This window comes from Schistocerca serialis, chromosome 3 (genome assembly GCF_023864345.2).
Source record: "Schistocerca serialis cubense isolate TAMUIC-IGC-003099 chromosome 3, iqSchSeri2.2, whole genome shotgun sequence".
NCBI lineage: Eukaryota > Metazoa > Arthropoda > Insecta > Orthoptera > Acrididae > Schistocerca > Schistocerca serialis.
The window spans coordinates 553564328-553589540 of NC_064640.1; the positions used below are offsets into that span (position 1 = coordinate 553564328).

The window sequence follows — 25213 nt, forward strand, 5'->3', positions numbered from 1 at the left end:
CGTTCACCTGCTCTTCTATGTTCTTTGCTGTCTGTGACAGAATTACAGTGTCAAGGAGAAACCTCTAAGTTATTCTTTATTCAATTCCGTGATTAAAGAACTTCGGTTAGAGGTTACAAACATGTCCCACTCCCTTGCTAACTACTGCTTTCCTTTAGTGTCCTTATAATGTTTTGCCCGTTGTATATTATACTTGCTATCTTCAGAAATTCAGGGAGTAGATCCCAATCTGTCTTCTAAGGTTAGTCGTAGTGTCATTATTGTTGAATATATGATTGTATATGTAAAGATCATGTTTTGCAAGTAACGCCGCGATTAAAGGTCGAAAAATGGTCGTGAACCAGTACTTTAAGACAAATCGTTAGTTAGTCATACGAGGATTTCTATTGCTTCTGTATCATGTCTGCACATTCTTTCAGGAAGAAAAGTGAAATCGTTGTCTATATTGCACCTTTACCGTGAAGTTAGTTAGTGTTAAGTATGTCTGTTTAGCTGCACATGCTATGTTTATATAACTAATCAGTCTAACTGAAAATCATTTCTTCTTCTAGGATTTTCCAAAGTAATCTTCCACGCCTGGCAGTACATCAGGATCCTTTAGGACGTGTAGCAAGGAAAACGAAGGTAAAATACTGACTAGTTTGGCTAATTAATTATATTAATACTTTTGTTTATTGTAGTTTCAGTAACTGCAAGTTGCCCTTTAATCGCTAGGCTATAACAGTGCGGGGTCGCTGAGACTTGCAACGTAAGTTTTATATAAAAGCTAACCTGTAGGGAGGAATACATTAAACCATTCTGATTCAAAATAAATACTGAACATAGTAATTTTTGATTGGGTGAGGAGAGAAACTGAGGAAAAGAAAAGAAAAAGAAGGAAAGAAAAGAAAAGAAAAAGTAGTCACGAATCCGAAGATTGTTTTGGACACGATTGTACTTGAGGCGTTGTCGTATTCGAAGTTGCACTCCAGACTATGGACTGATTTACGCATTAATTACAGGGAGCCTACGCTTTAACACGTAATATGAACCACTGTACAACTTTGACAACGCTCTGTTTATGTGAAAAATACAGGGGAGATGGTACTGATGAGTGACATAAAAAGTTCTAGAATGGGACACGTATTGAACACTAAGTATATGCATAAGTAGTCTTCACAATAAGATACCGATACTAAATTGATTAAAGTGCGCCCTGGATGATACTTAAAGAGGTACAAGAAGAGGAAGGCGGACGGCACACGAGGGCGGGGATCAGCACTGTCGTAACTGTCGGTTTGAGGTTTTGGATTACACAAAAAGCGTTGAAGTTCGTCTACAGTCTGTTCTACCAAGGAACTACCGCGTTTTTCTCATCCCCTTCTATTTCGGTTTCATTACTTGCAGCTGATCCGGTAATCTTGCCTTATTATGTCTCGCTCTTCCTTTGATCAGTCAACTCCTGCTCCACATGGATTCATTCTGCACTGCTTCCACACGTTTCTGTTACAGATCATTACTGACATTCGACAAGAACGTAATGAGCTACGAACATCAAATTCCAGGTGGCTATTGGGGAAACAGCTGTTATTTTATCTTACAAGTAGCTACGATGACACCTTGGCCGTATTTACTGAATTTATTCGTAGGCAACCAGTTTCGGCGTTATAGACCACTATCTTCGGTCCCTCTATGACATTGGGTGATCACGTTGATACCATGAATCATTTAGAAAGTCAAAAATATCGGCTTCCACTAAAATGAAGTTTCGTATCGCCCATAGTGTGCACGGTGGCAGTTTTGCTGATTCAAAAGGCAAAGTGAAGCTCGTGAAAAAGTCGCGGAGAGTTTTAACATACACTGTTGTCCAAAATTAAAGCAAGAAACGGAAATTTTGCAAGGTTGCGTTTATTTTGCCACAAAACTGTATAGTAAAGTAGAAACAATGTGAGGAATACAGAACGTAATCAACTGCAACGTACGTAACGGTAGCCATAAATGTTCTTGGTTTTTTTCTAACGTAATGGATTTGCACACACATTCTGAAAACTGGTTAATGGGCTCAGTATGGGTATGACCACCTCTGGCACCAATACAGGCCTGACAACGACCGGACCGGCTGTGAATGATGTCATCAATACCATGTTGAGGTAATAACGCCCTACCTTCCTGCAGAGCTGCTCACAAGTCTTGGAGATTGGTTGATGGACGCTGACGTGATGCAACCCGTCTCCTTAGTGCATGCCAGACATGCTCTATGGGATTCAAATTAGGAGAGCGAGCAGGCCAAGCCATGCGTGCAGTATCTTCCGTTTCCAAAAAAACAACAACCACCCGTGCTCTATGAGGTTGAGCATTATCGTCAACAACACGAAGTCTGGGCCCACAGCATCTCGCAGCAACAGCGCACTAGATCACAAGATCTCCTCACGGTACCTGACAACAGTTAAATCTTGCTGATTCACCTCTACAATTTCATGAAGAGGTATTCGAGGGGTCAACATAATCTCTGCCCACACCATTAGGAATCATCCTCGACATCGATCTCTTTTCACAATGTTTGGGTCCCGAAATCATGTTCCACGTTCCCTCCAGATGCGAATCAGTCGAGAATCACTCTCCAGACCACACCGAGACTCATCTGTGAGAAGAACATTAGCCCACCGTTCGACCTTCCAGGTGGCATGTTGACGGCTCCACTCCAGACCTTCCCTTCTGTGAAGCCACGCCAGAGGTGAACAGAAAGCAGGTTTCCAACAATAAAGGCCACTCTACTGAAGCCTTTTGTACACCGTTTGGCTCGATACAACACGTCCAGGGGGTGCTGCGAGGTCAGATGCCAGGTGCAATACAGTACTAAGGCGATACCGTCGCGTGCTTACAGTCAAATACCAGTCCACCCTCACTGATGTTACACTACCTCGCATGACGGGTGCGCTGACGTCATTGCTGGCGTGGTTGTCCGTTGATCGGAATGCCATCTTCCGTGCAGAACACGATTGTAACGACATATGTTGACAGTCTGTGTGATTGTATTCTGAATTAGACATAGGACGGGGAAATATCAGTTTGTTGCTTTAATTTTGGACACCACTCTAAGTATAAGACTGAGGATAAGAAGGTAGTATACCACGATATTGTTTATTCTCTCTATCGAAAAAGTAATGAGGGAAATTCTTCATAAGAATGTTGAAGGAATCGGGGTCTAAGGAGAGGATATAACATATGTCGCACATGCCGGCGATGTGACCCTGTTGTCCAGATCCAAGGAAGGACTGGTTGATGCGGATGAGCGACAGTGTGGAGACAGCAGAGAGCAAGATCGTTCTCCTGGTGACTGATTCGAAAACCGAGTAGCCGGCCGCTGTGGCCGAGCGGTTCTAGGCACTTCAGTCGGGAACCGCGCTGCTGCTACGATCGCAGGTTTGAATCCTGCCTCGGGCATGGATGTGTGTGATGTCCTTAGGTTAGTTAGGTTGAAACGTCCCCTTTGAGCAATCCTACATGACTGTGCTTAACCTGACACACAATATTTTTTTTTAGCGCAACGCAATCTGACTTTCAAAATTCCCTACAAAAGAATGGCCCTGACTAACATTAAACTATACCTTTCACAAATCACTTACCTCACAAAAATCTTCGCTGCTCAAGCTACTGCAATACAGCGAGCGCCACTACTGCCAGCTAAATAAAAGATTCAAACTATGGAAGGCACTAACTACTGATAGGGATAGTTAGCAAATGAAAGATATTAATAGAGAACAAACAATGTATTTACCTTGATATCATCATATATAAATATAGCAGTTCATGACAAATTTCAAAACTCCGCCATCTCTCTCCCCACATCCACCACTGCTGGCGGCTCACCTCCAACTGCGCAACGCTACGCGCTGTTCACATCCAGCTGCCTAACACTACAATGGCGAGAATTACAACAATGCAAAGCAGCCACAGACTGCACACAGCACAGCCAGTGATTTTCATATTGAGCGCTACGTAACGTTGCCAATAAGAAAACATAAACAGCCTACTTACATAGAGAAAACATAAACAGCCTACTTACATAGCCCCCATGCTCCCCACAAAAAATTTTACAAATTTTTTTTTGGGCAGTGGCCAATAATGATTTGATAAAATTTTTCATAATTACAATAACAAAGAAATCAAATGCACACACTTATTGATACAATGTTGGTCAAAAGCTAAAATTTTGTCACAGTCCATAAAGATAGTCCCGATCATTCATGATAATAGTAATTACAGGTTGTTTTTTTTCACAAAGTCTCATTAGTAAAAGAAATTGCACACAGAAGTAGTGGATTTCCATGCAGTCTTGAAGAGGTAGTGTTGTCCTTCCAACGGAAAAACAGTGCTGACTCTTGACATGCTGACAGGTAATGGGCCACAATGGAGCAAACCCACAACAGAGTCATTCGACGTTTTGAAGAATATTGGTAGGTAGGTCATCACAGAGCAGACCCACTGTAGTCCTGGTAGAGATTACGATATTGGTGGGCCACCAGAGGTGCAGACCCACTGCAGTCCTTGTAGAAATAATGGTACTGATGAGTCAGCAAAAGTGTAGACCCACTGTAATCCTTGTAGAAATGGCCAGCAGCCATCTGTTGCGACTGTGCAGGTGCACAATCACCATCGAAGAGTCTTGCGGAGAATATAGCAAGTCCATAAACCACCACTTGTGCACTCACAAAGTTTTTGGAATTGTCCTTAGAACCAGCAATGCTGTTATCCAGTCCCTTGCTGAATTATAAACACACGTGCAAACACTAACAGTCCCAACTTCTCACATATTATCCATATACTATGACCAACAGAAACGTGTGCAGTGAAATGTAACTTACAAGTTAATAATATCATGAACTGGTGACAATTACAATTTTATAACAGAAGAATACAATAACAAAGGTACAAAATACATCATTAAAGAACATAACAATACAGATAACATTTGTAGTACAGGCTTTACAAAAGAATCGAACTAACATATACATCAGTGGAATTATGACATGAGTACATACATAAAAGATCACAATAACTTTTGAAACATCAACTTCACACATGAGCATTAAACAGAACCGAATTAATAATATCTAACATCTTTACAAAGTAAATAACATATTATTAATGCCAATTATATTCGAGGATAACAGTATTCCTCGTCATAGTGAATGTAGCTTAATATTAAAAGAAGAAAAAATTCTATGAAACTACACAGAGACAGGAAGAAAACAAATACTCAAGGGTACACAAACATATAGTGGGATAACACCAATAGGAAAGGACAGGGTTCGTTTTCAGTGTAACATTTGGTACTGCAGTCCAACCCAAAACTTCATACATCTTTCCTCTTACTTCATCCTTTGTTTCCACCAAAAAAAAATTGTAACTAAGCATGCTTTCTGTGTTTATATGTTCACACATTTCTTACCTCAACATTTATTTCCAAGAAAATCCTACCTAAACCTGTTTTCTGTACTTTTTTTCGTATAACTTCTCAATGCATTTCTTCCAATTCATCGAAACTCATTCTCTTAGAGGCTACCCCCTCTTAAGCTAACTTAAATCTACTGAGCTCAGATGCTAAACTAAGGGACGAGGCAATGCAGCAGCACAAAATAATTAACACAAACTGCAATGACAAAAAAATTCAAATTTGCAAAGCAAGCAGCATTAAATCTGGCTTAGCAGAGTAACACAAATTAAAATTCAGTAGCACTATGCCTGGCAAACAGCAGCAGCAAATGCAATAACTTATATCTAAACATGACATAGCTCAAGCAGAAAAAATATTACAGTAAAGATAACAATGCAGATAAGGGAAATGTATAATCACATCTTAATGTCTATGTAATTAAAGTGGTGCACCACAAGAAGTTATTCTACCAAAAAGTTACCAATTACTTGAAAAGAAAATTATGTGTTACTGTTACTAGTTCCTTCTTATTGTTCTTTCCTTTCCAAGTGCTCCTTTTTTTAAAGAATGTGGATCATAAAATAATTATTTAATAGATCTGTTGACAGAAAGTGTTCACATTAGCAAATGCATTTCATTTTATAAAAGCAATGCTGCAACACAGCTGGAAAACAGGTATCAAATGAAATAAGCAATTACGCAAACCAAAGCATAAAAACATCATTCAATAGCTATGTGGCATTTCGTAAGTCAGTAGCTCTCAATTCTCGTAGAAAGACACTTGTCATTATCAGGTTTGCAGATGTAAGAATGTTTCCAAGTTATTATTAGCGTGTCGTATTTGCGATGTTTTCTACAAAGGAATGTCAGAAGCGAGGTTAATGGCCTCTTTTTTTTTTTTCTCCACCTAATGGCTTTTTCTCCGGGCGGCTGGCCCAGCTGGGCGCCACAACGCATTACGTGCAGGTGGTCACTTAACTTTCGTACGGAAATATTTACGACAGCAGTTTCCGCTACAGTGACAGTCTCACATAGAAATATTTCACAGGTCAAGAATTAGCGTTGCAAATCTGTAGAAACAAAATGCTATTGATATAACAGTGTCCAAAAAATTTCCGTCTGCATTGTAATACATTCATGCATATACACACACATTTCATAACTCTTAAAGTACGATTCTTGGTTTCCAACAACCTTTTCATAAATCAGAGTCCCTAACCCCTATTCATTACTCCTTACCTTATTACACATATACGTATCCATCGACACTCGTCAATATTTCGTCATTATAAATATGAAGCATAATCAAATAACTCATATAGCCTCAGCCTATTAATCATTAACATACCTCAGCAGCATAATACACATCGTCGTCGTAAAAATAACATCATAACACCTCAGTCAAATCTCAAAATCGTCGTAGCTTCCTCCAATAATTAAAAAAAATTCTCTGCTCATGTCAAAAGTGTCATCTGTCTCAAAAGTACTTTAAAAATCATGAATCCATACCAAATACATCATTCAAAGCTCTCATAGTATCACAATGGTTCCAAAAAAAATATGAACAGATCACACAGTACAGACAAAATACAATTTCGTAAGTGTGAAGTTATCCAACTGTGTAATTACGTAAACATCTGTCACTGACGTAGTAAAAAAAATGTTTGTCTCTCTCAGTTAAATGATCAGATAGCTGTGTAATTTGTGTGTTAGAGAAACATGGTACCGATGTGTAAAGTTGTATAAGCAAATACCATATTAGCTAGGGTTCCTTGTGGTTGCCACACACATGGTACACAAAGTAAGCGTGTACCCCCCTGAGGATTAATGTAATTATACCCTCAGGTGTTACAGATTACAGCAATGAAATGAAATGTATCACTGAAAACCTTTGTATCATTGTACTTCAAATATCTTTAAAAATAAATGTTTTAAGTACAAAATTAATCACTCAAATACGTGTCCTGTAGCGCTAAATGTGCGTCTTGTTGCAACATAATCTCTGTGGAAGTGTCGTAGTTATCGTCCTCCGAAAGCTAAGTTCTGCAGAAGTCAATGTACTTACCTCATAATACACAAAAGTGAAATGCTTTGCATATAAATGTCTTAGTTATTACGCTTATTGCCGTAATGAAGAAAGTACTGTGCTGTAACGTATTGTTGTGCTACGGAAAAGGCAGTCTCATTGTAGCTATACCACAAAAGTTACTACTAAAACCTGTTTTACTTCCCAGAATAATTCAGAAAAACTGTGCAGATATAAAACAGATATAGCGCAAAAGCAACATTGTAAATTGTCACTCATTAGTAGCGTCGTGATAAAAATCGTGTAACTGTCACATAAACTAACCTCTGTGTCATCTGGTATCTCTCAGAAAGCACTTTAAATTCAGAATGTATTTTCAAATAAACCAAAATGTTGCATTAAAATCTCATTAGCAGTACTGGTAAATGTTCTAATCGTGCAACTAACAAGCAAGAATGTACACACACAATTACACTGTGACGTGTCTGTTCACTATAACAATGCATTCGTAATTTCTGTTTAAAAATGTTCCCTAGGTTCTAGACTGGATATTTAACTTCAAACATTGTTGTATGTTAACAGATTCTAAGTCTGACAAAGCATACTAGCAACGTAAAGTGAAAAGTTATATGGCAAAGACAAAGGTAAAAAGCAGATTATCTCTCAATAAACGGTGTTACATGTGAAATGTGGTGTAAACCTTTACTCTTCATAGTACTCAGAGTTTGAACTTGAATGCAATTGTCAGGCGGTATACGTCGGTAAAGAATACTGGAGTTTTTCTCAAGGTTAGCGTCTATGTTATTTTTCTCTGAGCCACCTGGCGCACGCGGCTGCCTGCTGTGCGAGTCATTGTCTGTCTCTTTGTTGGCGCGCGTCGTTATTGGGATTAGGAGACCTAACTTCTACAAATTCGCCTTGCCGAGAGGGCCCTGCCCTGTTTAAATCCCGCCAGTTCTGATGCAATTCAGGTCTGTCGTTACGATCATATCGTCTGTCGTCATGTCGGTAGATTCCGTAGTTTCTTCCTTGTCCGTCACGTGGTGGAGAATTTCTCCCTGAATCGTAACTGTGCGCCGAACTGTTGCGTCTGAAGTTATTCTGCCTCCCTTGATAATAATTGTTTTGGTTCCCATATTGTCTGTTTCTCTGATTGTCTCTGTAATAGTCATTACTACGGAAATGCGATCTTTCTCTGTAACTATTATTACTCTGCCAGCGGTTGTCATATGGATGGTGTCTGTTTTGGTCACGATTTGCGTTGTGAGAATAGACTTGTCGTGTCAAGTTATTACTTCTTTCATCGCGGAATTGCGACGGATGTGACCTGTAATTGTTGTTTTCCTGTTTTCGCATCCGGCGACTGTCAGTGTCAATTTCTAATTCTTGTAAGAGTCCCTGAAATACTTCAATGTCGTCTTTGCAACGTCCTGCCAAAATAATATGTCGTAAATGTTCAGGCAGTTTGATTAAGCAAATGCGGATGAGTTCTGAGGGGCTGTATGGGTTTGAAAGATACTGATTCTTATGCAACATGTCTTCAAAATATTTCACAAGACTGGAGAATTCAGATTGTTCGAAATGTTTCATCATTATGATGCTATGTTTTACTCGTTCTTGTGTAGTTTGAGACCAATATGCAGAGAGGAAGGCATGATAAAAATCTCCTTCACTGTGACAATCGTGAATGACCGATCGCATTCTTACAGCTGGTTCATTCTCTAAGTAGCCACACATAAATTCTAATCTGTGTTCCAACGACCAGTTGGGAGGAAAACAATGAGAGAATTGATGGAGCCATGCTTGTGGATGAATGTCGTTGCCAGAATTCTTAAATATTTTGAATTTACGTGTAGTAATGAACAGCTTATAGTCAAAATCATCGTGTCGGCGAGTAGCATATCGGTCATTGTTAGGTCGTGTCGGCCGTTCCATCTCAAAATTCGGTGCACATTGCCAATTTCTTTCATAACTTCCGAAATGCCCTGTGTTATTATTTTGCGGCTTTTCCGTGTTTCTATGTCCCTCTTCCCGTATTGGAGCGCGAGTGTCCTCTGAAATACGTAATTCTTGTATTACCTGTGTCAGTTGATCTTGTACTTCCCGGATTTCTCTTTGGTGTTGTGTATTAATTTGATTCTGATTTTGTTTGAATTTTCTTATTTGTTCATACTCTTCTGTGTCAGTGAAGGCTACGGGTCTTGTGTCATTCAGATCATCATCTACCTTTGTAGATAAGTTAGTGACCTGATCCGAAAGTTCGGCTACTTTCTCCGATAGTGTACTTATTTCCTCCATGTGTCTTTCTGAACCAATTTTCAGGGTATCTACTGTGTCCTTCAAGTTTTCCTCAGTTCTTGCAAATTGCGTAACCGAATCGGTAGATGCAACTGAGTCAATTTTAGCCCACAAGGTCTCATGATTTTCATGAACAATGGTTTGCAGTTCTTTTATGGCTGCTTCGTGATTCTGTAATACATTTTCATGACGCGAAAAAATAGGTTGGAAATGCTCACAAATTTGTGTTTTTACGTCATTACAGACCTTTTGACATTTCGATTCGATGTTATGTAACTCAGTGGTTAAATCTTCACGTGTTTGTTCAAGTGTAGTGTCTAACTTTTTGAGATTTTGTTCCACTGTGTCTAACTTTTTGAGATTTTGTTCCACTGTGTTTAACTGTTGCTGTGTTTGTCTCTGGTGTTGTTCCATTGTGTCTAACTTTTCAAGCTTTTGTCCCATTTGTTGCATTAATTGTAATAACAATGCACTGGTGTCTGAAACATGTTCCTCAGTGCTTTTCGGCAGTGAAGTTGCACCGCCAACATTCACATTTTGACAAGCAGAAAATGTGTCTTGACTCATTTGAGAAAACGGTGAGAACCCAAAACCTGAGTCTACAGTATTTGAAAAATTGTGTCCTGTCATTCCCGATTCCTGAGGCAAGCTGTTGCCGACCGATCGATCGATAATGCTTCCCTGTTCTCTAATTGTTTCACTGTCTACACCATTGTTTGCCGCCTGCTCCATTTCCCTATGCACAGTTACCAAATTACTACTTTGAACATCAGTTAATTCATTACTCGGTGGCGCTAACACACTGCTTTCATTTTCACTGTCATTTCTCAGTTTACTTTGGAGCCTAGTATTACGTTTTTCACACGCCATTATTGTCACAATATTTCACACGACAACACAGAAAAGCACAATTTGAAGAGCAAAATAAAATAACATCGCAATGGAAATAATGTCTACTTAATTGCCAGCGCAGCTGCGAAATACTTGGTGCAAATCTACATGCATGCCACAACTGTTTTACTGTACAACAATGAAAGACTGCAACTACAAAGGAGATTCTCTCTACAGTTACGCGCTAGCAATAAACAAAAGCTACGCTAATTACACAAACTACAGGAAAAAATCAGAAGATTCCAGTGAGGTATCCTAGGCTAAGGGTCGACATATGAAACGTCCCCTTTGAGCAATCCTACGTGACTGTGCTTAACCTGACACACAATATTTTTTTTTAGCGCAACGCAATCTGACTTTCAAAATTCCCTACAAAAGAATGGCCCTGACTAACATTAAACTATACCTTTCACAAATCACTTACCTCACAAAAATCTTCGCTGCTCAAGCTACTGCAATACAGCGAGCGCCACTACTGCCAGCTAAATAAAAGATTCAAACCATGGAAGGCACTAACTACTGATAGGGGTAGTTAGCAAATGAAAGATATTAATAGAGAACAAACAATGTATTTACCTTGATATCATCATATATAAATATAGCAGTTCATGACAAATTTCAAAACTCCGCCATCTCTCTCCCCACATCCACCACTGCTGGCGGCTCACCTCCAACTGCGCAACGCTACGCGCTGTTCACATCCAGCTGCCTAACACTACAATGGCGAGAATTACAACAATGCAAAGCAGCCACAGACTGCACACAGCACAGCCAGTGATTTTCATATTGAGCGCTACGTAACGTTTCCAATAAGAAAACATAAACAGCCTACTTACATAGAGAAAACATAAACAGCCTACTTACAAGGTTTAAGTAGTTCTAAGTTTTAGGGGACTGATGACCTCAGATGTTGAGTCCCATAGTAAACAAAACTATTGTTCGCCGTAGCCAGAGAGGGGTGCTTCTGAGATTGTCAGGCGGCTTAAAAACTACATCCCAGGATGCTCTGTCTGTGGTACTAGGTGTCTTTCCGATCGAAATAACTATTAAATACCGTGCCGCAATATACTGGTTAAAGAAGGCAGTAGTGATCAGGTAAGGGTTATAACAGGAGAAGACATTCAAGACAAATTACACTTAAAAAATTGGCGCCTAGGTACTTGGCAGAGAGACCGGGATATGAGTGACAAGGGCCGTAGGGCCCACGACTTCTTCCCAAACATCAGGGAGCGACTACAGTTGAAATACATGTATCCGAGTCGAGGCATGATACACTTTTTGACCCGTCATGAGCCTTACCCATCACACCTACACCGCATGAATCTCAGGGAAAGTAATACATGCACATGTGGGGACATTGGGACCCCTGAACACACGATTATCTCCAGCATGCTATACACACATATACGACAATCAGATCTGAGACAGTTAAATATTTACAACTCCATTAGGGACCCACTTACTAGGACATAAAAAAATAACACAGCAGACAAAATTTCAAGACAATTACAAGTAGAGTACAACAGAGGGAGACAATGGAGAGACAGATTGAGAGAACGGAGATCCTCAACTAATAACAGTAGTACTGAGGATGATGTTACTGATAACGGATAATATAACCGAGTCACATATATAATATAGTGTAGTGAAACAAGGTGTGAGGTTATGAGACTAACTGTAATAAGAAAATGTAATTAATTTAAATGTGGCAGTTTGTAAAAGTACAAAATGAATAGCATGAAGTATAGTAGTTTTAGACACAGAAATTGGATAGAAAATTCCTGGTGAGAGGGCCACAGCTCGATGTTATTCCGAGCGCTGCCCCTCACACTAGCACCAATAATATATGTAATGTAGTATCATTGTGTCAAGGTGACAGTAAATAATTAAGACGTAGCATATGGATACATAAATCTGAATATTAGTATTTAGGATGAGGCGAAAAGCGGCAAGGCTCGAGGAACTTTCCGAGGCTTCCCTCTCATGGCCTTGTTGGTGAAGGGATTTTTGGTAAATACTTTTCTATTTTTCTTCATTAAAATATGTATTCTTTACATTAAAATAACTATAGATTTTTTGTATAATTCAAAATAACGTGTATGTCATTTTGTTTTTTTTTCTTTTCTTTTCTAATTATTTGAAAATGCTGCTCTGAACTATTAATAACTGCCAGACACTGAATATGGTCCGCCTCCACGAGGCGGGACATGGGCAACGGCACATCAGTCACTCAAGTAGATGTACTGTGTGTAGCTTTGTGTAGGTGTATATTAATCATTCTGTGGGTTCTCCCCTATACCTGGAATTGAGTGACTGGTGTGACGGCTAAGAGACCAACTGCAGTATTTACAGCCCGCTATATTATAAAGGCAGCGGGCTTATATGGCAAGCAACAAGTGTAAAAAATAGTGCTTAGAGCCATTTGAACCATTTGAAGATCGAGTATCCGCTGCTGGAGTCAGAAGAAGAAAAAGCAAGCACTTCTTGTGTGTGGTAGTGTTGGAGCAGCATTTCCCGTAATACTCGCCAAACAATACTCGCCCTGTGAAGTCCTTCCGTTAGCGTCTCGGTGGAAATTGCAAGGAGTTCAGATGGAGAAACGAGTTAACATGAAGTTTCTAGTGAAACTGGGGAAAACTGCTACAGAAGCCCACCCCTTGTCAGAGAAAGTGTACGGAAGAGAAATTTTATCGCGAACACGAGTTTTTGAGTGGTTCAAAAAGACCAAGCAGTAACGTGAAACTACCGAAGATAATCCGCGCCATGGACGACCCTCAGCTTAAAAACCGGACAAGATTGAGAAAACTGGTAAACCGATCCGTGAAAATCTTCGGCAGTGTGTCCATCGAAGTTCTGACTGCCATTTGTGAGGAGACGATGATCTGATTTGTGGAACAGCTAGTCCTGGATGCTTCACTAAGATAACGTGCCAGCCCGTTACGCCTAGTCTGTAAAGACGTTCTTAGCGAAATCACCGTATTCGCCCGACCTGACCCCCTTGTGGTTGGTTGGTTGGTTGGTGTGAGGAAGGAGTCCAGACAGCGTGGTCATCGGTCTCATCGGATTAGGGAAGGATGGGGAAGAAAGTCGGCCGTGCCCTTTCAGAGGAACCATCCCGGCATTTGCCTGGAGTGATTTAGGGAAATCACGGAAAACCTAAATCAGGATGGCCGGACGCGGGATTGAACCGTCGTCCCCCCGAATGCGAGTGACCCCCTTGTGACTTCTTTTATATCCTGAGGTCAAGTTGACGCTTAAGCGGACAAGATTTTAAGGTGTAGAATAGGTGAAAGCAAAAGCGATGGATGTTCTCAACAAGATGACAAAAGCGGGCTTCCGGCACTTCTTTGACCAATACAAAATTCGCGTATGGAGCGTTGTAGGGATCGGCAAGGACAGTGTGTAGAGAGAAGGTGATAAACTTTGTATCGTAATGGCTGATAAATAAAATGTTTTGTAGCACCAGTGCCACACCTCGTAATTGCAACACTTTGTATTAAATCGGAAGCGATTTTTACAGTTATGGTCCCTTAATATATTCTGAGGACTAATTACTCAACTATTCTTGCAGCCATTTCAATGCACATACACACTTCAAAAAAAGTTTTGCATCACCTCCGTTCCGAGAGTTCCGGAACCTGTACGGAAAATTGGAATAGAGATCAACATAAAAATTAATTCCCGCCCTTTTTATTTGCTCATGAAAACCACACATTGCATGTTGTACCACCATACAGCGAGACCTTCAGAGGTGGTGGTCCAGATTGCTGTACACATTAAGCACGTCCTCATGCATTAATGTATGCCTGTATTCGTTGTGGCATAGTATCCATAAGTTCATCAAAGCACTGTTGGTCCAGATTGTCCCCCTCCTTAACGGCGATTCGGCGTAGATCCCTCAGAGTGATCGGTGGGTCACGTCTTCCATAAACAGCCCTTCTTAATCCATCCCAGGCATGTTCGATAGGGTTCATGTCTGGAGAACACGCTGACCAATCTAGTTGAGCGATGTCGTTATCCTAAAGGAAGTCATTCACAAGATATGCACAATGGGGGCGCGAATTGTCGTCCATGAAGACGAATGCCTAGCCAATATGCTGCCGATATGGTTGCACTATCGGTCGGAGGATGACATTCATGTATCGTACAGCCGTTACAGCGCCTTCCGTGACTACCAGTTGCGTACGTCGGCCCAACAATGCCTCCCCAAAACAGCAGGGAACCTCCACCTTGCTGCACTCGCTGGACGTATGTCTGAGGCGTTCAGCTTGACCGGGTTGCCTCCAGACACGTCTCCGACGACCGTCTGGTTGAAGGCATAGGCGACACTCATCGGTGAAGAAAACGGTGAAGATGCCAATCCTGAGCGGTACGTTCGACATGTTGTTGGATCCATCTGTACTGTGCTGCATGGTGTCGTGGTTGGAAAGATGGACCTCGCCATGGACGTCAGGAGTGAAGTTGCGCATCATACAGCCTATTGCGCACAGTTTGAGTCGTACCACAACGTCCTTTGGCTGCACGGTGGCGTTGCTGTCAGGGTTCCTCCGAGCCATAAACCGTACGTATCGGTCATCCACTGCAGTAGTAATCCTTGGGTGGCCTGAGCGAGGCATGTCATCGACAGTTCCTGTCTCTCTGTATCTCCTCCATGCCCAAACAACATCGCTTTGGTTCACTCTGAGATGCCTGAACACTTCCCTTCCCGGCACAAAGTAACAATGCGGACACGATCCAACCGCGGTATTGACCTTCTTGGCACGGTGGAACTACAGACAACACAAGCCGTGTACGTCCTTCCTGGTGGAATGACTGGAACTGAACGGCTGTCGAGCCCCTTCGTCTAATGGGCGCTGCTCATGCATAGTTGTTTACATCTTTGGGTGGGTTTAGTGACATCACTGAACAATCAAAAGGATTGTGTCTGTGGTACAATATCCACAATCAACGCATGTCTTCAGGTGCCGGCCGAAGTGGCCGTGCAGTTCTAGGCGCTGCAGTCTGGAACGGCGATACCGCTACGGTCGCAGGTTCGAATCCTGCCTCGGGCATGGATGTGTGCGATGTCCTTAGGTTAGTTAGGTTTAACTAGTTCTAAGTTCTAGGGGACTAATGACCTCAGAAGTTGAGTCCCATAGTGCTTATGTGTGTATATCTCCAAACTGCTAACCTCAATTTCCGGAATTCCTTGCAGACTATGCATACATTACAGGTCTCAACATTCCGTATGAGACAGTCGTGAATACTACAGGTATTATGGGAGGTCGATAGGGAGGAATATGTTTGCTTCCCCTGTCGAACTCTTTCACCTCCACACACACACACACACACACACACACATACACACACAAGCATAGTCTGGGGTGGGAAAGGCAGGGAAGGGGGAGAAGGAGCGGAGAGAGAGGGAGAGTCTTTGTATTCCGTCGTAACTTGATCGGTATTAAGATAAACGCTGAGCCTTTTAGCTACAAGATTTTTTTATGGCAGCCAGCAAAGAATAATTTTTGTATTTTATTTCACAAAGAAAAATGTTTCACCTTATTTAACGATTGATGCATTGCTGTTATTTGCTTTGCCAGTCAAATTTACGTGTAGCAGCTTATCTTGTGTCTCGAAAGTTTTCTACAGCTAAGATACTTACTAACAAAAATTATTAATTAAATTTCACTTAGCGCTCTCTTTAGCCACTGACTCTGGAAAACATCAATGATGTCTAAGTTTAAAATTTTAGTGAAAATTACGTTACGAGACACTCCAAAATTTGAAAGTAATTTATGGAAGTCAAATTTTACGAGGGGTAGTCATAATGTCCTAATTATTAACTCAGAAAAATGAAGTTACTTAATTATCATAAATAGTTATTGGCTTTTCCGTCCTAAGCTTACTGCAATTAATTAAAGAGAATTTTACACCAGACTCGTTTTGCTTTTATTTACATAGCATCTTCCTTGGTCATAGGCGTTTCTGTCTCTTCAAATGGTTCAAATGGCTCTGAGCACTATGGGACTTAACAGCTGTGGTCATCAGTCCCCTAGAACTTAGAACTACTTAAACCTAACTAACCTAAGGACATTACACACATCCATGCCCGAGGCAGGTTTCGAACCTGCGACCGTAGCAGTCGCGCGGTTCCGGACTGCGCGCCTAGAACCGCGAGACCACCGCGGCCGGCCTTTTTGCCTCTTATTCACATATTCTGCGAACAACTGAGGTAGACGTCGAAAGAAACTTGGATGTATATATACACTTGGTAGTTTTTGGCCTTTTTGCAGTTCGTCTTACGCTGCATTGGCGTTATTTGCACTTCACCTCACTTTTGGAAATGGAACTGCAGTTACATGTGTTCACAGTTAGCATAGTAGTACAATGTTTACATTTGTTCATTGAAAAAAAATGAACAAACATAAGCACGATAAGTGAAAGTGCAAAAAAGGCAAGAAACTGCTAAGTGTATAACCAGTACCTCAGAGTTTCATTCGACCTCAGTCTCCGCTAACAGGAAAGGAAAACGCAGTGGTTTGCAGAGTATGTGAACAACAGAAAATGCTTTATAAATAAAAGCGAAACGCGTTTGGTGTAAAATTCTCTTTAATTGCGGTAAGCTGAAGACAGAGAAGCCGATAGTAATTGATTCTGGCAGCTGCTGCGGAAGATGGCCATGCATACAAACATATTACGGAATTGTGTTTGTTTTTTTGCTGGTACATGTCTGCAGTCCTGTTAAGAATTTGAAACCCAATACAGAATACCGTTGTGTAACGCTATCACAGCAGACACGGGAATGAATGTTCCAAATATCGTCTGCCACAATATGTACACGGGGACGCACAGTGATTCTACGTGTGGTTTACAGATGGAAGTCCAGTGCGGCCGCCCCCTTACTTCTCGTAACTGAATTGTAGCCAACTTGCTTACCTCACGTCTCGTAGATGTTGCCCAAATTATTTCTTCCCTGTCGGTCGCGAGCTCTAACTCTTTTGCAATAAACAGTGCATAATAATTTGACAAGTAATTAGGTTTAAATGCTAAGCATAATAATAATCGTAAAATGTCACTATATCAACTAATTTTTGTTTTGTTTCGTAAATAAAAAAGTATTTCTAGAGCCAGTCAATCGCTAATATTCATTGAAAGATTCCCAGTCTTTAATCATCAGTTCCCGAACACCAAAATACTTCAAACGATGCTAGAATCAACATAAAATGGCACAAATATGTTTTCCGAGGCAACTTTAACCATTAATTTCGCCTTTTAATTCCGTCTTTAAGGACAGTTGTACTTCTCACACTAGTTCGCATGTTACCAACTCGGAAACCGATCGTAGACTGCCTAGTGAGATATCTTAACAGTTTGGCGCCTGCCCTCTCAGGGCGCACTTATGAGTGGTCCAGTCTTTCCGTCAATAAGCAGTGGCGGTAATCGAAATTTGTAATTAGTATTTCCTGATGAATCGAGTGACGTTGAAATTATTATTTACAAGTTCTCGGTGCAAGTAACGTCATCAGCACGGTGGAAGCTGTATGGCTCTGAGCACTATAGGACATAACTTCTGAGGTCATCAGTCGCCTAGAATTTAGAACTACTTAAACCTAACTAACCTAAGGACATCACACACAGCCATGCCCGAGGCAGGATTCGAACCTGCGACCGTAGCGGTGGCGCGGATCCAGACTGAAGCGCATAGAACCGCTCGGCCACTCCGGCCGGCGGTGGGAGCTGTATACTAATATTTGAATAACGAATACAAATAGTGAAAGATTAGCTTCTTGGCGCCCAGCTTCGTAGGTGAATCCCCACTGTCTCTTTCTGCTCCCGTACGATTCGGCTCTTGCTCGCTCGGCCCTTCTCACGTTATGTGACCATCTGGCACGTCGTTCGATGAGAGTGGCTTGTGATCCTGCCTGCCCGATAGCCTCCTATGCTGTGCATTAATGATGATGATGATGATGAGGTCCCATACTCCGAGGAGCGAAGGGGACGATGCGGGAAACGCGCACCGCTGTACTAGGCAAGGTCCTAGTGGAGGTGGTTTGCCATTGCCTTCCTGCGACCGTAATGGGGATGAATGATGATGATGAAGACGCCACAACAACACCATGTCATCTCGAGGCAGGAAAAATCCCTGACCCCGCCGGAAATCGAACCCGGAACCCCGAGCACGGGAAGCGAGAACGCTACCGCAAGACCACGAGCTGCGGACTAGCAAAAAAAAAAAAAAATAAATAAATAAATAAAATAAAAAAAATGAAAAAAATGACGCAGCCCGTTGGTAAAACGGAGGGATAAACTGAAGCATTCAACACCGCGTTGCTAACTCACGACCGAACCTTCACCTCTCAACCTAACCTAGACCACGTGCTGCGCTACAGATTACGATCTCACTACATATAAGATATCGTATTCACGTTCGGCCAGTATTTGGTTTTTCGACATTTGAATGGGAACGACGTTGCAACAATTTAAGCTGAGTCGGTGGAAGCGTGCAGCAACAGTGCACCTCCTTATGACATATTGGTTGGTGGTGCAGATGCTTCCTGTGTGGTCCAACTTACTGGATGATGTTGAACGAAGTGCCAGACCATCTCTCGCGGAAGAACCAGGAATCATAAGTGAAGTGGATTCCCGGGTGCTTGAAGATCGGCGTGTCAAAATCGATGCGATAGTGGAAAATCTGAAAGTTGGAAATAGATCAGTTTTCAACGTTTTGCACGACATTTTGAATATGCAAACGTTATCGTATGCTGGTTTCCGCGACTGCTCATAACCATTCCAGCAGCCCGCCGAGTCGTGGCAGCAGTGAAAAAGTTACTGCTGTATTAGTCCACAGGCCGGCCGCGGTGGTCTAGCGGTTCTAGGCGCGCAGTCCGGAACCGCGCGACTGCTACGGTCGCAGGTTTGAATCCTGCCTCGGGCATGGATGTGTGTGATGTCCTTAGGATGGTTAGGTTTAAGTAGTTCTAAGTTCTAGGGGACTGATGACCACAGTAGTTAAGTCCCATAGTGCTCAGAGCCAATTGAACCAATTAAATTATTAGTCCACTCGAGATGAGGTATTAAATCGCCTAATCACGCCGAGACATAGGAGCAGAGCAAGCAGTGAAAACATAGGTATTCATCTCCGCCGAAAAAGGTGAGGATTCAACCATCACCGGGAAAAATGATGCTGAGTGTTGTTTGGTTCAAATGGCTCTGAGCACTATAGGACTTAACTTCTGAGGTCATCAGACCCCTAGAACTTACAACTACTTAAACCTAACTAACCTAAGGACACCATACTCATCCATGCCCGAGGCAGGATTCGAACCTGCAACCGTAGCCGTCGCGCGGTTCCAGACTGAAGCGCCTAGAACCGCTCGGGCACCCTGGCCGGAAGAACACGTAAAATATAATCCATTGCCACAGTAGTTTTCCGAGTATTTGCAACTATCTGTCAAAAAATGGTTCAAATGGCTCTGAGCACTATGGGACTCAACTGCTGAGGTCATCAGTCCCCTAGAACTTAGAACTACTTAAACCTAACTAACCTAAGGACATCACAAACATCCATGCCCGAGGCAGGATTCGAACCTGCGACCGTAGCGGTGTTGCGGTTCCAGACTGCAGCGCCTTTAACCGCACGGCCACTTCGGCCGGCAACTATCTGTCAATACTAAAGTGTCGCTTGATAGTGACAGTTTCACAAGACTCTTCATGTAAAGTACATAGACATGATGTTCACAGTTAAAGTAAGAGTTAAAGGAAGAGGATTCCTTTTGGTACTCATCATCCGCAGCATCATCTGCAAAGAACGTGTACGCACAGGTGTTTCGGAGCATACGTTGTTGAACATGGAGTTCCCTGCGTATTCACATGTTAAGACAACGGCGTTGTCAATTACCATTACAGTCGGCAAAGGGCCATTGGGATTCGACCGTCGATCTATGGAAAAGTATCGGCTGTTCGGGTGAGTCACATATTTGCTACACTAGATCGCTGGTCATCTCCACAGACGCCGTCATCGAGGTGAACGGCGACTCAAAACTTGCACCGCGCCACGTATGCAGACTGGTGCGAGCAGTATTATGCTATGGGAGACATTCTCCTGTGTTTTCCTGGGACCTGGGGTACTAATGTATGACACGCTAACAGCTGCGAACCACCTGCATGGCTTCATGCTTGATGTCTTCCCCGAGGGCAATTTCATCTTTCAGCAACATAATTGTCCGTGTCTAGAAGCCAGAGACGTTGTACAGTTGTTTGAGGAGCGTTATAGTGAACTTACGTTTATGTCTCGGCGATCAAATTCGCCTGATCTAAATCCTATGAAACCCGTCTGGGTCGCTATTTGGCGCCATCACTGCGTACCCAAATCAGTGGCCCGTTATTTGCACGAATTACATGACCTGTGCGTAGACATTTAATGCCACATACCTCCACAAACCTACCAACAAACCGTCGGATCTCTGATACGTAAAATCAGTGATGTATTTCGTTCTAAAGACGGACAAACAAGCTATTAAGCAGGTGGTCACCATGTTCTGGCTCATCAGTGTAGATTGAATAATCTGGGGATAGAATACAAAACTTGCTCTCACTGCATTTCGCTTATTCTTAACTGAAACAATTTACTTCTTGAAGATCGGACATGGCTGAGAGATGGAAATCAGAGATAACGCGCTTCGTATGAAACGTGTCTCCTCTTTCCTATTTCTTTCCATTTTCCCGTATCTACAAGGGACCGGCGTGGTTGTTATCGGATGTGTCAGTGTCAATGTTAGTGGGTGGCGGTATGGTCTTCCTGTTGCCATCCCATTAATCCTAGGGACGGAATTCGTGCACCCCAACTATCTGCGTATTGTGTTATGCATGTGAAAGTGTGCGAACGTCATCTAAACGTTGGCAAATCATGTGACTGAGGCAGATCGTTGGTACCAAACCGCTATTGACGTATTAGGATGTGGGGAAACCACCTACGGCTGCAGGAATTGTGGCACCGATATATGTGAATTCTACCGACGACCGACATTGGACGAAGGCGGTCGCACATTTCAAATCAATACTACTTGCGCGGTCACAGTGCAGCAGATCACATCGCCCGAAAGTACGGATTTCGAACGACAATCGCTGAAATTCAAGTCAGTTTTTTTTTTTTTCCTTCGGTTGTCTTGGTGGACACGACACGAAACATGGACTGCCAGAAACTGATACGTTTAGTCAAAGAAGGAATTTGTGACATCTGGATGACGAAAAGTGTTGTGACTTGGCAAAACAGCCAAGCCACTAGGAGGTGAAGCCGAAAGGCACGCGTTTGAGCTCACGCAGGCTGGCGTGAGGTCTGGAACAGTTAAAGGATTTGAGTCTAGCAAATAAAGTACGTAGCTGTTGGAATACTTAACTTTAATCCATAATTGGTGAACATCGGTCTGACGGTACATGCATCACAAGATAAATAGCAATTGATAATGGCGCCTTGCTAGGTCGTACCAAATGACGTAGCTGAAGGCTATGCTAACTATCGTCTCGGCAAATGAGAGCGTAAGTTGTCAGTGAACCATCGCTAGCAAAGTCGGCTGTACAACTGGGGAGAGTGCTAGGAAGTCTCTCTAGACCTGCCATGTGGCGGCGCTCGGTCTGCAATCACTGACAGTGGCGACACGCGGGTCCGACGTATACTAACGGACCGCGGCCGATTTAAAGGCTACCACCTAGCAAGTGTGGTGTCTGGCGGTGACACCACAAAAAGTATCATCACGATATAGTTCAGAAGCTGTGGACTGAAATCATAGGTTTGTTGGAAATCATAAATAGGCAAAATCTTAATCGGAAATTTTAGGCTTAAATTATAGCCCCAAAAAATAATTTGATCGAGTGAGAAGGCTGGCGAATCTTATTCTTAAAGTTATTGTAATAGATATTTTTGTGTTGTGGTAGGTGGATATTAACTGTCTACAAATAATAATAATAATAATAATAATAATAATAATAGACCTCCGGTATGTTCTGCCAGTCGTAAAAGGCGACGAAAAGCACAAACCACTGATAGGGCTAACCCCCTTTTAGTGTGATGAGTTGGTTCAGGACAGAACTAAAGAAGCCTCGGACAAGCGCCGTCATGGTCGGGGACGACGCTTGAACCCTATGCCCGCCCACAATGGTAACAACACTGCTAGCCAACTGGAAACTGATTTAAATCCAAATAGAGGTGTTTTGCAGGATATGCTTCCTGCAACCACCCTAGAAGGAAAACAGAGACAGAGGATGAGATGGTCAGATGAAGTTAATCGACACCTCATGTTCTGTTATTACCAAGCAACAAACCTAGGAACCAACACAACTGTATACAGATCACAAGTATGCACAACATTTATTACCAGATACCCAGAATTAAAATTTTTAACAGAACAACGACTAGCTGATCAGATCAGTGTAATAATCAAAAATAACAGGATACCCCAGTCAGAATTAGAAAACATCAAACAACAAGTACAACAAATACTGGAACAAAATAATGTGCAATCAGAAGAAGAAGAAAATACAGTAATGGACTCAAACATCCCAGAGCAAACAAACAAAGAACAACACGCATCAATTAAACAATCAGAGGAAAACGAAATCTTAAGACAGCCGCCAGAACAAGTACAAATAGAACACGAAGTGACACACATGTTCGATATAGAAGAAAAATTTCAGCTGACATATATAGAATACAAAGACACAAATACAGACATTAGACCATTCTTGCATAGACCGCCAAATAACCCACAAGTCGAAACAACAATAAAAACTATCAACACGATCATACACAACAAAATAAATGAAAACACAACTATGGAAGAGTTACAACTACTGATTTATATAGGAGCACTCACTACACTAAATGTACACACTAGGCAGAGATCAGAACCAACCAACACACAAAGAAACCCACAAAACCAGCATGGCAACACAGGCTACAGATCAGAATAGAAAAACTGAGAAAAGACATCGGACAGCTAACACAATTTATAAGAAATGAAATGTCAGAAAAAAAACGAAAAAGGTTAGGTAAAATCTCACAACAAGAAGCGATAGAGCAATTAGATGAAAAGAAGCAGAAATTACAAGCATTGGCCAAACGACTTAAAAGATACAAAAAAAGTGAAAATAGAAGGAAACAAAACCAAACATTCAACACAAACCAAAAGAAATTTTACCAGACAATAGATAACACACACATTAAAATAGACAATCCACCAAACATAATAGAAATGGAACACTTCTGGAGCAACATATGGTCAAACCCGGTACAACATAACAGGCATGCACGGTGGATACAAGCAGAAACAGGCACATACAAGTTGATACCACAAATGCCTGAAGTAAAAATTTTTCAACATGAAGTCACCCAAGCAATTAATTCTACTCACAATTGGAAAGCCCCTGGAAAAGATAAAATAGCAAATTTCTGGCTAAAGAAGTTCACCTCAACACATTCACATCTAACTAAATTATTTAACAGTTACATTGCAGACCCATACACATTCCCTCATACACTTACACATGGAACAACCTATCTGAAACCTAAAGATCAAGCAGACACAGCAAACCCAGCTAAATATCGCCCCATAACATGCCTACCAACAATATACAAAATATTAACTTCAGTCATTACACAGAAATTATTGACACATACAACACAGAACAAAATTATAAATGAAGAACAAAAAGGCTGTTGCAAAGGAGCACGAGGATGTAAAGAGCAACTGATAATAGATGCAGAGGTGACATATCAGGCTAAAACTAAACAAAGGTCGCTACACTACGCATACATTGATTACCAAAAAGCTTTTGATAGTGTACCCCACTCATGGTTACTACAAATATTGGAAATATACAAAGTAGATCCTAAATTGGTACAGTTCCTAAACATAGTAATGAAAAATTGGAAAACCACACTTAATATCCAAATAAATTCAAATATCATCACATCACAGCCAATACAGATTAAGCGTGGAATATACCAAGGAGACTCATTAAGTCCTTTCTGGTTCTGCCTTCCTCTGAACCCACTATCCAACATGCTATATAATACAAATTATGGATACAATATTACTGGAACATACCCACACAAAATCACACATTTGCTATACATGGATGATATAAAACTACTGGCAGCAACAAATCAACAACTCAACCAATTACTAAAGATAACAGAAGTATTCAGCAATGATATAAATATGGCTTTTGGAACAGACAAATGTAAGAAAAATAGCATAGTCAAGGGAAAACACACTAAACAAGAAGATTACATATTGGATAACCACAGCGACTGCATAGAAGCAATGGCAAAAACAGATGCCTATAAATATCTAGGATACAGACAAAAAATAGGAATAGATAATACAAATATTAAAGAAGAACTAAAAGAAAAATATAGACAAAGACTAACAAAAATACTGAAAACAGAATTGACAGCAAGAAACAAGACAAAAGCTATAAATACTTACGCTATACCAATATTGACCTACTCATTTGGAGTAGTGAAATGGAGTAACACGGACCTAGAAGCATTCAATACACTTACACGATCACAGTGCCACAAATATAGAATACATCACATACAT

General features: G+C 41.5%; 1 protein-coding gene across 3 annotated transcripts in view; it reads left to right on the plus strand.

Moving 5' to 3' along the window:
* LOC126470446 (1-acyl-sn-glycerol-3-phosphate acyltransferase alpha-like) overlaps nt 1-25213 on the plus strand; it is a 790262-nt gene that overhangs the window by 496176 nt on the left and 268873 nt on the right. For all 3 annotated transcript variants that reach the window (XM_050098282.1, XM_050098283.1, XM_050098284.1), the window contains one exon: nt 552-624. The gene's annotated coding sequence lies outside the window, so the exon portion shown is untranslated. The remainder of the gene's footprint in view (nt 1-551; nt 625-25213) is intronic.